Source organism: Rhinoderma darwinii, chromosome 1 (assembly GCF_050947455.1).
Source record: "Rhinoderma darwinii isolate aRhiDar2 chromosome 1, aRhiDar2.hap1, whole genome shotgun sequence".
NCBI classification, from domain to species: domain Eukaryota; kingdom Metazoa; phylum Chordata; class Amphibia; order Anura; family Rhinodermatidae; genus Rhinoderma; species Rhinoderma darwinii.
In genome coordinates, this window is record NC_134687.1 from 374,986,879 (window position 1) to 375,002,623 (window position 15,745).

Here is a 15,745-nt window from a genome sequence, read left to right on the forward strand (position 1 = left end):
ATGCAGCGTAAATAACATGTTCACTTTATTCTATGGGTCGGCACGATTACGGGGATACCAAATATGTAAAGGTTTTATATGTTTTTTCTACGTTTGCACAATAAAAACCCTTTTAGAAAAAAATTCCTTGTTTTTGCATCGCGGCGTTCCAAGAGCCGTAATTTTTTTATTTTTCCGTCGATGTGGCCGTATGTGGGCTTGATTTTTGCGGGACAATGTGTAGTTTTTATTAGTACTATTTTGGGGTACATAGGACTTATAGATTAACTTTTATTTTATTTTTTATGGGGGGAATGGGAGAAAAGAGAGAATTTTGCCGTTTTTTGCGTTTTCTTTGGACGCCGTTCATCCGGCGGTTTAATTAATGTGTTCATTTTATTGGTCAAGTTGTTACGATCGCGGGGATACCATATATGTGTATGTGTCATTTGTTTTTACCGTTTTATTAAATAAAACCACTTTTTGGGGCAAAAAAGTAGTTTTATTTGACTTTGACTGTAATTTTTTATTTTTTTTTTCACAAACTTTATTTAACTGTTTTACATTTTTTTTTTTAGTCCCACCAGGGGACTTCACTATGCGATGTGCCGATCGCATATATAATGCTTTGGTATACTTCGTATACCAAAGCATTATTGCCTGTCAGTGTAAAACTGACAGGCAACCTGTTAGGTCATGCCTCTGGCATCGCCTAACAGGCAGATGCTGAAGACAGACCTGGGGGTCTTTGTTAGACCCCCGGCTGTCATGGAAACCCGACGGCGACCCGCGATTTGTTTGCGGGGGCGCCGATCGGGAGACAGAGGGAGTTCCCCCCTCTGTCAAACACATTAAATGCCGCTGTCACTATTGACAGCGGCATTTAATGGGTTAAACTGCCGGAATCGGCGCGCGCTTCGATTCCGGCAGTTGCAGCAGGAGCCAGGCTGTGTAGAACAGCCGTGCTCCTGCCGCTGATCGCGTGGGTACACTGGCAGTACCCGCGCGATCACAGGACGGATATATCCGTCCTCCTGCGCGAACTAGCAGCTGCTGAGGACGGATATATCCGTCCTTCGGCGTTAAGGGGTTAATGACCAACTGGGCATGTTTTTACTTTTTACCAACTGGGCGTTGTACAGAGGAGTGTATGACGCTGACCAATCAGTGACCAATCAGCGTCATACACTTCTCATTGTTCCAGCCCAGCTTCTTTCACTGCACAATCACACTGCAACAATGGGCTGGAACAATGAGAAGTGTATGATGATGACGCTGATTGGTCAGCGTCATACACTTCTCTTTACATTAAGAAAATAATTAATTAGCATAAATCTAAAATAGCTCATAACTTGCTAAAAAATTATCGTTTTTCAAAATAAAAACCACTGTTATCTACATTACAGCGCCAATCAGATTATGTAAGAGACAGGGCATTTATAATCTGGTGACAGAGACTCTTTAAAGATTGCATAGTGAAGTCCCCTAGTGGGACTAAAAAAATAATTCATGTTAAAGAGGCTCTGTCACCAGATTATCAAATCCCTAACTCTTATTGCATGTGATCGGCGCTGCAATGTAGATAACAGTAACGTTTTTTTTTTTAAACGATCATTTTTGGCCAAGTTATGAGCAATTTTATATTTATGCAAATGAGCCTTTCTAATGGACAACGGAGTGTATAGTGTTTGTAACATCTGGGCGTTGTTACTTGTTTTACTAGCTGGGCGTTGTGAATAGAAGTGTATGATGCTGACATATGATGCTGACAAACACTTCTATTCACAACACCCAGCTAGTAAAACAAGTAAACACGCCCAGATGTTACAAACAAAATACATGCCCAGTTGTCCATTAGAAAGGCTCATTTGCATAAATATAAAATTGCTCAAAGCTTGGCCAAAAATGATCGTTCTTAAAAAAAACAAAAAAAAAACGTTACCGTTATCTACATTGCAGCGCCGATCACATGCAATAGGAGATAGGGATTTGAGAATCTGGTGACAGAGCCTCTTTAACCCCTTAATGACCGGGCCATTTTGCACGTTAATGACCAAGGATTATTTTTTGTTTTTCCACGGTCGCATTCCAAGAGTCGTAACTCTTTTTTTATTCCGTCGACATAGCTGTATAAGGGCTTGTTTTTTCCGGGACGAGTTGTATTTTGTAATTCAAAACCACAAAAAAGGCCATACTCACTAGGTAGGTGGGTGGGTGAAAACCCGTTCCCATCAGGACGCAGACGGGTCAAAGAATGCTGCAGAAGGAGTGTGCATTAAGTAGTGATAGCCCCTCCCACTAGTCTTGAGGGGAGTGGCGGACTAAGTGCTCAAAGGTGTGCGATAAATGAGTGTCAGTGTAGTGCTAGGGTGTGAATGGATGGTAAAAAATAAATATGTATGTATGAAAGTGTGTAATAATGTAAAAAAAAAAAAAATAAATAAATAAATGTGATAAATAGGGGTCAGTGCTGTGAATAGTACATGGGGTGTCAGTACTATGTGTAATACGTGGAGGGATAATGTGCTGGTCGTCAGGCATGGCGTATCTTGCCGAATAACAGCCTATTTGTAACGCCGCTAGTGTTAGCTAAAGCGGGCTGCTCTGCATTCCAAACCAAACGCCAGCACATCATGCCCTCCCAGCATATAAGACCCGGCTGCGTCCTGAAAAAAAGTGTAGTATACGTAGTAAGAAATATCCATGAAACATGGGGTATTAGTTGTTATTTTGGCCAAAATACGCAAAGCTGACCCCTATTTATCACATTTATTTATTTATTTATTTTTTTTTTACATTATTACACACTTTCATACATACATATTTATTTTTTACCATCCATTCACACCCTAGCACTACACTGACACTCATTTATCGCACACCTTTGAGCACTTAGTCCGCCACTCCCCTCAAGACTAGTGGGAGGGGCTATCACTACTTAATGCACACTCCTTCTGCAGCATTCTTTGACCCGTCTGCGTCCTGATGGGAACGGGTTTTCACCCACCCACCTACCTAGTGAGTATGGCCTTTTTTGTGGTTTTGATGATCTTTATGTCCCATTTTTTCTGTTTGTATTTTGTAATTGTACAATTTTTAGATGCTTATAACATATTGATTAACTTTTATTAACTTTATTTTAGGAGAGAATTGAAAATAAGCAGCTATTCCAGCATTAATTTTCACGTTATAAATTTACGCCGTTTACTATGCAGCGTAAATAACATGTTAACTTTATTCTATGGGTCGGCACGATTACAGGGATACCAAATGTGTAAAGGTTTTATATGTTTTTTCTACGTTTGCACAATAAAAACCCTTTTAGAAAAAAATTACTTGTTTTTGCATCGCCGCATTCCAAGAGGCGTAATTTTTTTATTTTTCCGTCGATGTGGCCGTACGTGGGATTGATTTTTGCGGGACAATGTGTAGTTTTCATTAGTACTATTTTGGGGTACATAGGACTTATAGATGAACTTTTATTTTATTTTTTATGGGGGGAATGGGAGAAAAGAGAGAATTTTGCCGTTGTTTTTTGCGTTTTCTTTGGACGCCGTTCATCCGGCGGTTTAATTAATGTGTTCATTTTATTGGTCAAGTTGTTACGATCGCGGGGATACCATATATGTGTATGTGTGATTTGTTTTGACCGTTTTATTAAATAAAACCACTTTTTGGGGCAAAAAAGTAGTTTTATTTGACTTTGACTGTAATTTTTATTTATTTTTTTTTCACAAACTTTATTTAACGGTTTTACTTTTTTTTTTTTAGTCCCACCAGGGGACTTCACTATGCGATGTGCCGATCGCATATATAATGCTTTGGTATACTTCGTATACCAAAGCATTATTGCCTGTCAGTGTAAAACTGACAGGCAACCTGTTAGGTCATGCCTCTGGCATCGCCTAACAGGCAGATGCTGAAGACAGACCTGGGGGTCTTTGTTAGACCCCCGGCTGTCATGGAAACCCGACGGCGACCCGCGATTTGTTTGCGGGGGCGCCGATCGGGAGACAGAGGGAGTTCCCCCCTCTGTCAAACACATTAAATGCCGCTGTCACTATTGACAGCGGCATTTAATGGGTTAAACTGCCGGAATCGGCGCGCGCTTCGATTCCGGCAGTTGCAGCAGGAGCCAGGCTGTGTATAACAGCCGTGCTCCTGCCGCTGATCGCGTGGGTAAACTGTCAGTACCCGCGCGATCACAGGACGGATATATCCGTCCTCCTGCGCGAACTAGCAGCTGCTGAGGACGGATATATCCGTCCTTCGGCGTTAAGGGGTTAAATAAAAATAATTTTTATTGAAATTTACAAAAGGCAGTTAAAAAACTGCCTCTCCTCATAATCAACGAGGGGCTCACATTGTGCATGGCCTTTCCAGACGCCACGCGTTTATTTCGCACTATAAATTCCCCTTCAGATGGGGAAGAGCCATAATCCCTTTTTTTTTTTCCCCCTTTCACAGGCGAGAAAAATTGCTTTCTGTGAAGATATCCCCATAGAATCAGAGGCCGCAGCGCTGCAGACGTCTTCTTTCTTGTGTCCCTGGAAAAATTCTGACTCTAGTCTGATGCTATTGTGAGACTGGAGTCAAATTATTCCGGCCGCAGTACTTCGGGAAGCAGCCGCCTGAGGAGATGTTCACACGCAAACGCAAAATACGTCTGAAATTACGGAGCTGTTTTCAGGCGAAAACAGCTCTTGAATTTCAGATTTTTTTGCAAGTACTCGCGTTTCTTGCGTCGTCTTTTACGGACGTAATTGGAGCTGTTTTTCATTGGAGTCAATGACAAACGGCTCCAAAAACGTCCCAAGAAGTGTCCTGCACTTCTTTTTCGCGGGCGTCTTTTTACGCTCTGTCTTTTGACCGGGACGCGTAAAATTACACCTTGTCTGAACAGAACATCGTAAGACCCATTGAAAGTAATGGGCAGATGTTTGCAGACGATATGGAGCCGTCTTTTCAGGTGTAATTTGAGGCGTAAAACGCCCGGATTACGTCTGAAAACAGTGCATGTGAACATACCCTAGCTCATTAAATGTTGGTAGGTGGCTACCTTCCAAATAACAAACTGCAGGACATCGCTTTACGGAGCTTGTTATACAGCCACTTGGAATCTGGTGTAGAAAGTTGGGGGTCATGATTCATGGTTTGGGGAGATTAATTGACTTATATTAAGTGGAACTCTGAAACAACCCTTATTGTATTGTACTGTGACTCAGCTGGGTGCCAGGACACCAGGCGTTCTGTGGTAGTCTCCAGATTATCCACTTGTGCTATATATATATATCTCATCTTTTAATACTGGTACCATGTTGGCTGCTCAATTTATACTGCCCAAAGTGGCAGTTTCGGGGAGACTTAGCTTAGGCATCATGTATGTGGTGCTGTGAGCTAAGGGACTCCGTAAAAAATCTGTCTCCCGTCCTGGTTCACATGCAGCAGATTCGTTCCCAAATTTCTGAAACTGAAAAATCTGTTCGATAGATTTGATTTTGGCTTTGTCTGCAGCATGTGCATGTGATGGTTTAAAACCCCATAAAACCTGTCATTTACAACGTGATCTCGCAAGATTACGCTTGCTCTGTTGTAAGTACCACAGAAACTTTAGCGAAGTGTCGGGATTGTGAATAGACATCCCGTCCTGGCTGAAAGCAATGTCTATTCACTGCCTAAACACTTCAGTAACGTTAATGTGTCAGTATAAGACAGCACATAGTGATCTAGCAGGATCCCTATGTGCTGAGTAAATGAATGGGGAGAAGTGCATGACACTGATTGGTCACTGATTGGTCAGCGTCATACACTACTCTCCACAACGCCCACTTGGTCAGCGTCATACACTCCTCTGTACAACGCACACTTGGTCTAAAGTAAAACACGCCCACTTGGGCTTTAAGAAACTAATTAGCATAAATCTAAAATCGCTCCTAACGTGGTGAAAATAGATTGTTTTTCTAAATAAAAAGCACTGCTGTCACCTACATTACAGCGCCCATCTCCTTATGTAGGAGATAGGGCACTTATAATGTGGTGACAGAGCCTCTTTAAGTAGATAGAAGTTCAGTGGCTTTGTCTTTTGGCAAAATCAAGTGAAAAAGCAAAATCAAGTGAAAAAGCAAAATCAAGTGAAAAAAAAAAAAACCCTTGTGAAAATAACACGGGTATGCTAACTGGACACAGACCTAAAAAGAAATCCTCAATGTGTATATAATCAGCAGTGGCACGCTGTGCCAATACCTCTAAGTCTGCATTGTAACTACAAGTTGTAAGCTTCTTCCAGAAGAATATCAAATGTGACTTCAGTATATTAATTCTCACTTCTCTGCCAAAACACACTAGCTACTAAAAAAAAGTCTGTTTTACAGCTATCACTTCACTTCCCTCATTTCCACAGGAAATAGCTCATAGCAGTTCTCAATATGCACCCTGAAGTAAAAATACAGCCCACGGCAATAACCAGCAAAACCTACATTTCTAACATGCAATGACTGCACGGATACTACAATTGTCGTTTCTTCAGCGATCTATCCACTTACATTGGCAGCTATTGTAGATATATTGCTGTACTACTATAGTAACTAGCAAATTACGGTCTGTATTTTTTAAACAATTAAAAGAAAAACTCCTTTCAAAGTTCTTGTGGAGACTAAGGGTGGAGCCTGTAGACAAGCTTGTTGTCAGACACTCCCCTCACGGCTGTCATGAGCTGCTGTAAAGCAGAGGGACCGCTAACTTTTCCTACATCAGATTACTATAGAAGTTACTATACTATAGAAGTGCATGTCACTTCTTGGGACGTTTTTGGAGCCCTTTTTCATTGACTCCATTGAAAAACAGCTCAAATAACGTCAGTAAAATACGCGAGTTGTTAAAAGATGTCTGATAATCAGGAGCTGGTTTCAATCGAAAACAGTGCCATAATTTCAGAAATATTTTGCTACTGCATGTGAACATACCCTAAAGACTATGCTTATCAGAATGCAAATCACTGGAGCAAGATCTGTGCAGACATTAAAAAAGCAAAAAGGAGACTGGGAGATTTCAGCTCTGAATCCCACAGTATTGTCAATGCAATTCTGGACTACCATACAGACTAACTTTGGGTTAGCACAAGATAAGTAATGCAATGGTAATTTTTTGTATTAAAGGGGTTTTCCAGACAGTAAAAATTGATCGCCTATCCTCAGGATAGGCCATCAATAGCTGATGGGTCGAGGTTCGACTCCCACAAACCCCGCGATCAGCTGTTTTGAAGGGGGTGAAGCACTTGTACAAGCGCTGCACCCCCTTCAAAATAGCTGATCGGCGGGGGTCCCAGGAGTCGGACCCGACAGATCAGCTATTGATGGCCTATCATCAATTTTTAATGTCTGGAATGTATGGGGCACTGGGATCTTCCGGACTTGGCTCACCACGAAGCGGTCTGTAGCGCTGGGCTTCGGTAGCTCTGCTTATTACATAGTTGTTTAGGTATTTTAACCTAAAACTTTACTCGTGGTACATGAACCATGGCTTCTCTTAAAGGGGTTTTCAAAGTTATTTAAAAAATTGGCCAAGGTAGAAGGAATGCAAGAAGAAAAACAAAAGAGACATTGCTCACCTCACAGATCCCCATCGTTCTAGCGCCGCAGCGATGATTTGCTTGGATACCTACATGATCGCTGAAGCCAATTACTGGCGTCAGTAGGGCTTGGCGATTAATCAAATTTATTTAATTAATTCCCCCCTTAAGGCCTCTGACAATTCTGTTTTTTAACAGAATCGTTAAATAGATTATTTTTTTTTAGTGGCACCGTGCTGCAGGAAGAAGCTCCACCCCGCCGCCATGTCACTGCCTGCTCTGCCCCGTCTGACAAGCTGCGCCCCGTTCTGTCTCTGCTTTTCTACGGAACTGCTGTTTCCTAGTGAACAAAATGATACAGCACGGAACAGAAGTTCCGTGGGGAAGCAGGGACTCCTAGTATATAGGCATAGCGCCCTGTAGACACTATCCTCCCTTGTAGATGGCGGCACCCCCCCCTTGCAGATGGCACCACCACTTCCCCTTGTAGGTGGCACCCCCCCCCCCCCCTTGTAGATAGCACCACTGTAGCTCCCACTAGGAGCTGTATCCCTGATCAAAATGTCGGCAACCTCTGGCCGAGGATTCAGCCCCTAGTGGCAGCTGCAGTGGCCGCTATCTACAAGAAGGATGGGATGCTGCGATCTACAAGGCGGGGTAGGAGTGCGATCTACAAGGAGGAGGTGGTGCGGTGATCTACAAGGAGGAGGGTGGGGGTGCTATCTGCAAGGGTGTGTGGCACTATATGGGGGTGGCACGGTTACTATATGTGGGCCGAGTCACTATGGCACTATCTACAGGGACATTGCGGCACTATCTACATGGGCACTCAGGTGTGTTCAGGGGATTGGGACAAAAAAAAAAACCCTGACAAAGGAGATCCATTTAGAGACACTGATGCAAAATGGTCATGAAAAACAGACCATTGATCAGTTTTTAATGGCCATTTTTTCACTGTCGTGTGACTAGCCTAAATGACTGATGCCAGGAGTCCCGTTCACATACATGTACCGCGTTTGGGCCGGGAAATCCAGCTGACACACAGATCGTTTTTCACGGTCCAATCCCGGTCATGTGACTCGAGCCTTTATGTCATTTATTTAACCCTCCATGGTGGGGCCGGTACTGCACAGGGTCCTGCTCACACTTCAGACACTATAATGTAATCTCGCTCCAAAGTGCCCACTCGGCGCTAGCTGCCTGGCCCTGCTGCAATTTACACTGCTCTCGCCTGCAATGTCAGAGACCGGCTGAGGTGGTGACGGGCAGAGAGGGATGTTTGTGCACGCAGCGCATCATTGATTATAGATTCTGTTAACTTGTTCCCTGCCGGGGAACACAGAAGAAGTTGTAATCAATTAGATATACATTCTTCCAATAGTATTTCTGATAAAGTATTTGCAGAGGTTAAAAGTTGTGAAGTTATGTACAAATATAGTAACATATGTTAAAAAGTTATTTATATAAAGCAAATTATTTATTACATGATCTCTTGGTTTTTTTTTTCAGTTTATTTAGCAGCAATAAGAAAATAGAGATTCAAATTGAAAATCGCCCATAGAATTTATTTTTGGGTACAATCGCCCAGCCCTATGGCACAGGATCGCTGAGGCCATTGACTGGCTGCAGTGATCACGTAGGTATACGGGCACATCATCACTGCAGCTAGATCAATAAACAGTGGTGGGAAGGAACGGAGCGGCGGTACTAGAACAATGGGGATCTGGGAGGTGAGTAATGGCTCTTTTTGCATTCCTCCTACCTTGGCCAATTATTTTAAATAACTCGGAAAACCCCTTTAAGTGTAATATTTGAGATCAAAACCCTAACATCACAGGACAAATCAGTAGAGAGCCTGAATGTACTGGTTCTCCTTGTGGAGATCTAGCGAACAGGTATTAGTACCTTTCAGAAGGCAGCACACAAGGCTTTTCACCAACCAGAACTCTACTCTGTACTGATGAGGAGCAACAACTCTGAAACAGTACTGTCTACAGATGGGATATCAGCCAAACCAGAGGCACCTAAGTCATATTTGAAAACTATAAAAAGGACATTGACTCACAGGGTAGTCACCTCTAGAGCTTTCTTCCTTCTGGAGAAGGCCTTTTGCATATTTTTCTCAGGAAACATGGTCCTCAAAACTCCCTACTAGCTGGATGTTTCAAGGAGAATCAGTACCTTTCATGACACATATTGATAATAACATATAAAACTAACACGTCAAGGGCCTGCACACAGTCTGCTGAGCAAGGTATATGATAAGAAATGTTTTGATGTGCGATTCTTTTTACAGAACGTGCATGAAGAACTCAAACTACTGCTTCATTTCCTGAAGTTAAACATTGAAATATTAAAGGAAACGGCAAGGATTTCCTCTGAGGAAATAATGCAGTTTTCTCAAGTAAAAATGCATTTTACATTATCTTTAACAGTCCTGCATGTTTAAAATAAATTGACACACAGAAAAACTGTTTTGATTGTCCTTAGTGGTTTGGAAAAAGTACATGACGAAACAGCGGAAATTTACTCTACAAAGAATGCTTACTAAAGGGGTTCTAATGGGCATATAGTGCTTAAAGGGAATGTCCAAAGATCTTAGAACAGCAAGAGGTCCTAATAAATGGAGGTTTAACTGAAGGTGCATCACGTCGGCAGGAAGGTTACATTTACAATAGGAAAATCCCCAAGACAGGTAACCCAGGAGCCATCACATGAGATGCCATCATATAGTGCCAACATATTCTGCAGAGCAGTACAGAGATTGCCGTCACTCACATCTACTTAGTGGCTGCATATGCGGAGAGGGCATTTCTACAGGCAAACTCCCAGACATGGCTATGAACTATGTCTGGGCCAGAGTAGAGCTAGAAGTCTACATACCATGATGGCTAACATTAAAAGAAGTTATGTGAAGGACTCTTTAAATAGGACTATACATAAAGGAGGTACCAGATCACCAGGAATGAGTTGTAATGGTTTCCTTGAGGTCTGGCTGAGAGCCAGTACTTCATTCCAGAGTTTCTAAAACACTTTTTTGATTTACTGTATATCCTGGACTAAGCACTGCTGGGTCACTTCAAGTATTGCCCCCCTTGCTGAGAAAACATCTTAACCAGAACTTTGTTTAATGTGAATTAGTATTGGGCAAAAAATAATAATCTCAATCGCCGAATAACGTGAGGTCCGGCATTGTGAAGATCTCCAAGATATAATACCCCCATCACCTGTATACAGTGGCGTCATGATCCACCCCGTCCTCAGCATAAAACATTCATCTACGTTGGGGAGTATTGATTTATACAAAGGAGTAAGCAGCTTGGAAAGTGTTGGTCTCAACAATCCCAAGCAATCACTTTGGAGGATAAAAAATGGAGTTGCATTTCCAATAGGAAAAGTAGAATAACGATCACTGCGAGAATGGCTCATCCTTTTTACAATACAAAGCAGCAGAAAACAAGATAACATTGGAATAGAAACATGCATGATATTTATCCAAGCATTGTAACACCCCCTTCCCAAATACCACAGAACTAACAGATTTCTTTTGTTTATCAAAAGGATTTTCCTCTACACTTAGTGATGGTATACCACAAGGGTACGCCATCACTTTCTGACCCTGGCACAGGAGCAGAACTATGCAGAGCTGCAGCAGAACCCCCACACCCCCATACCAATCTTATCAGTGTGCACATAGGGTATCAGAAAGTTCTTGCTGCATAGCAACCAATCATAGATCAGCTTTTATCTCCTAAACTGCACTGGAAATATAAAACAAAGGCTCCTGTTGGTCACTGTAAACACAGCAGTTTCTCTGAAAAACATCCTATGAGCAGACAAGACCCGCTATTTTTAAACCTATAGAGAATATAGGGAGTACAGCAAGTTACATTTTACTGTGTTCCATTAACCGGAACGCTCACTTCAGTTTTGTCCAACATTTTATTAATTGGGGATAACCACACACATCTGCAAATCATTCTGGGTACAGCGTTGTGCAGAGTGCCATCAGCGCAATACTTGTGGTAAAGAAGACGACGCTGGGCTGCCAAGAACCAACCCGAGTGGAGACATCCGAACCTTGTTATATGTACTTATGTATCCTGAATGAATGACTTAAAGGGTTATTCCCTTCGTAGCGCCCATTTATTTATTTCTTTTTTGTCCCATCTTAAATGCCTACTAAGTATGAAAGATTTTCGCCTGGTACAATTGAATTTACCACCACGAATTCAGCTTTTTTTGACTGCTTCTACTAGATCATTGCTCCCATCTGCCAGACCATTTGTGGGAGGCACAGCACATGCCCAGGAACCATCCTATTGACTTGTTCTAGAGTAACGGAGCTGGGCAGGGAGGTACAGCACATGCCCAGGAACCATCCTATTGACTTGTACTAGAGTAACGGAGCTGGGCAGGGAGGTACAGCATGTGCCCAGGAACCATCCTATTGACTTGTACTAGAGTAACGGAGCTGGGCAAGGAGGTACAGCACGTGCCCAGGAACCATCCTATTGACTTGTACTAGAGTAACGGAGCTGGGCAGGGAGGTACAGCACATGCCCAGGAACCATCCTATTGACTTGTACTAGAGTAACGGAGCTGGGCAGGGAGGTACAGCATGTGCCCAGGAACCATCCTATTGACTTGTACTAGAGTAACGGAGCTGGGCAGGGAGGTACAGCATGTGCCCAGGAACCATCCTATTGACTTGTACTAGAGTAACGGAGCTGGGCAGGGAGGTACAGCATGTGCCCAGGAACCATCCTATTGACTTGTACTAGAGTAACGGAGCTGGGCAAGGAGGTACAGCATGTGCCCAGGAACCATCCTATTGACTTGTACTAGAGTAACGGAGCTGGGCAAGGAGGTACAGCATGTGCCCAGGAACCATCCTATTGACTTGTACTAGAGTAACGGAGCTGGGCAAGGAGGTACAGCATGTGCCCAGGAACCATCCTATTGACTTGTACTAGAGTAACGGAGCTGGGCAAGGAGGTACAGCATGTGCCCAGGAACCATCCTATTGACTTGTACTAGAGTAACGGAGCTGGGCAGGGAGGTACAGCACATGCCCAGGAACCATCCTATTGACTTGTACTAGAGTAACGGAGCTGGGCAGGGAGGTACAGCATGTGCCCAGGAACCATCCTATTGACTTGTACTAGAGTAACGGAGCTGGGCAGGGAGGTACAGCATGTGCCCAGGAACCATCCTATTGACTTGTACTAGAGTAACGGAGCTGGGCAGGGAGGTACAGCATGTGCCCAGGAACCATCCTATTGACTTGTACTAGAGTAACGGAGCTGGGCAGGGAGGTACAGCACATGGGCACTCCAGAGATCTGACCATACTAATAGTAAAATGAATTGCCTGAACTGCGCAAGCGCGGCCACCACTGCTGGATAGCGCGGTTGACCGCAACCAAAGGATACCATAAAATTGTGGACGCGGATGAACAGGATTCTATAACTCAAGAACCCTACAAAAAATAAAAAGATATTTGGACAAATTCATATATTTACATCATCTTTTTAACTATGATTGCTAAAGTAGGAATACCCCCTTTAACAGGTACAGATTAATATGGAACGCGATGCCAAGTACGTACCGGGGAGGCACGCGCACATACACATTATATATATATATGAATGAATCTTCACTGAGCGCACTCCCTAGCTCTAGTATTCAATATGGATACATGCGAAGAACCGTACAGAAGAGATGACTAATAAACAGATGACAGACAGGGTGGCAACAGTAGGATGCCCAAAGCTGCTCCTGTCGAGCTAGCACATTTTGGTGGAAGATGCGGCTAGTAGAGCGTCATCTACCGACATGTCATCCATTGGGGTCCGTGCCCTGTAAACCGCACCGTTCACTAGAATGAATGGGCCACATTGCTCTTCTGAGTCAGAAAAAAAAAGTGGGCACAATGTTTGGAGGAATGCTGAGACCGCTCACATCTACAGGGCACAGACCCCACACCCTCCATCATAAGTAGACGGATTTACCATTCAGTAGCCTGGGAAAGCTGGGTGACCAGCCCATTAGAAATGCTTCAACGTCGTGCTTTAGATCAGCAATAATAAAAGGCTTGTGACAGGGTAAAATCAGTGCATGGAGGAAGAGTCCCGTCCCATGAGATTACTGGCGCGGGTAATGAAGCAGCGGCGAGCACTCCCTGGCATTGCCAGCACAGCTCCATACAGAATGGTGCATTTGTGGGAACAGACTAGCAGGACAGAGCCCTCTGACACGCCAGTGGGTGCTCCGGGTAAAGTGCCATGGACATGTCCTGCAGGGCTGAGTGACACTCAATAACATACAAGGGGGCCACACAGCATGCGCTGCGCTAAAGGGGGTCTGTCCAGGTGGCCGTTAAAGGGACAGTAACCGAAATCATTTCCTGAACCTATTGTTCCCATTTATCAGCTGTTTCAGACTTCACCGTACTCCTTATGAAACCACTGACAGGAAGTCATGAAAAACCCCAGCCCGCATGAACAATGTTATCTCATTTATCTCCAGGAAGACTCTCACACATAAGTGACATTAATAACTCTAATAAGAACTTTACTTGTACGTGCAGCACAGAGACAATTGGCAGACACGCACATGATTATAATCCGTGTACACACAGTGCGTCCACCACATAGCAGGACCGCATTCTAGCAGCATGGGACGCAAAGCCAAAGAATCTAGTGTGGAGAATACGCGCAACCAATCAAATCACAGCTTTTAAAATCAAACTTCTGTACAAAAATAAAATCTGATTGGTCACTTTTTTACTTTGTGCCGGCACTAGCTGGAACACATGAGGCCCATTGTAGATCATATGGTAAATGGGAGCGGAGGTTCCTCCATAGACGGCAGCACCCCCCGGACTGAGCAGCAAGCGCCACCACACTTACCAGAGTCGTCTCACATGTGCAGAGCGCTGGGTACTGCCCTCCTACCCATGGCACAGGCCACTTCTCAGTACAAGGCACCGGTTGCTTAATAGGTGTAAGAACTTTTCCTCCCAGGAATGACGTTTCCACACAACTCTCCACCCCGACCTGGAGCTCAGTTGTAGCACAACAAAGGAGCTGCCTGGAGCCTTTCCTCAGTCCTTCCCCGTGTGTTTGTTTATGTTTTGTGTAGCAGTGGCTTTGATTTCTATCCACCCCCCGCGATCACGGCTGGGGGAAATGAGAAACACACGGGAGAGGGTGGGGGGGGGGGGGGGGGGATCAGATCCTCCACTCTGCCAGAGAGTGAAGACTTTACAAAGCCCGGTTACCATATATATGTCTGCTGGAATACAAAGGGAGGAGCCTGCGCTCATCATCGCTAGCGCTGCATGTAGTGCGCCCCCTGCTGGAATCGCGCGGACGTACTCTTCTATGTGGAATGGGAATGTGAGTCAGCTCACTGAAGTGCTGCACTGCATGTTACATCCATTATCAGTACTGTCATATATCTAAGAAAACACGACATAGAGGAGGGGGTGTCAGTACTGTCATATATCTAAGAAAATACGACCTAGAGGAGGGGGTGTCAGTACTGTCCTATATCTAAGAAAATACGACCTAGAGGAGGGGGTGTCAGTACTGTCATATATCGAAGAAAACATGACATAGAGGACGGGGTGTCAGTACTGTCATATATCTAAGAAATCACGACATAGGGGAGGGGGTGTCAGTACTGTCATATATCTAAGAAATCACGACATAGAGGAGGGGGTGTCAGTACTGTCATATATCTAAGAAAACACGACATAGAGGAGGGGGTGTCAGTACTGTCATATATCTAAGAAATCACGACATAGAGGAGGGGGTGTCAGTACTGTCATATATCTAAGAAATCACGACATAGAGGAGGGGGTGTCAGTACTGTCATATATCTAAGAAATCACGACATAGAGGAGGGGGTGTCAGTACTGTCATATATCTAAGAAATCACGACACAGAGGAGGGGGTGTCAGTACTGTCATATATCTAAGAAATCACGACATAGAGGAGGGGGTGTCAGTACTGTCATATATCTAAGAAATCACGACATAGAGGAGGGGGTGTCAGTACTGTCATATATCTAAGAAATCACGACACAGAGGAGGGGGTGTAAGAACTGTCACTGGTTTCCAGAATATGGAAGGGAGAATAAATAAATTCATATTTCTAGCATATGTTACAAACACTCCATGCGCCATTCTAT

The 15,745-nt window shown here is 43.8% G+C and overlaps 1 protein-coding gene across 3 annotated transcripts in view; it reads right to left on the reverse strand.

The window, feature by feature from the left end:
* CEMIP2 (cell migration inducing hyaluronidase 2) overlaps nucleotides 1-14,768 on the reverse strand; it is a 130,664-nt gene extending 115,896 nt beyond the window's left edge. For all 3 annotated transcript variants that reach the window (XM_075828046.1, XM_075828030.1, XM_075828039.1), the window contains exon 1: nucleotides 14,461-14,768. The gene's annotated coding sequence lies outside the window, so the exon portion shown is untranslated. The remainder of the gene's footprint in view (nucleotides 1-14,460) is intronic.
* Between the last annotated feature and the right edge of the window lie 977 nt (nucleotides 14,769-15,745).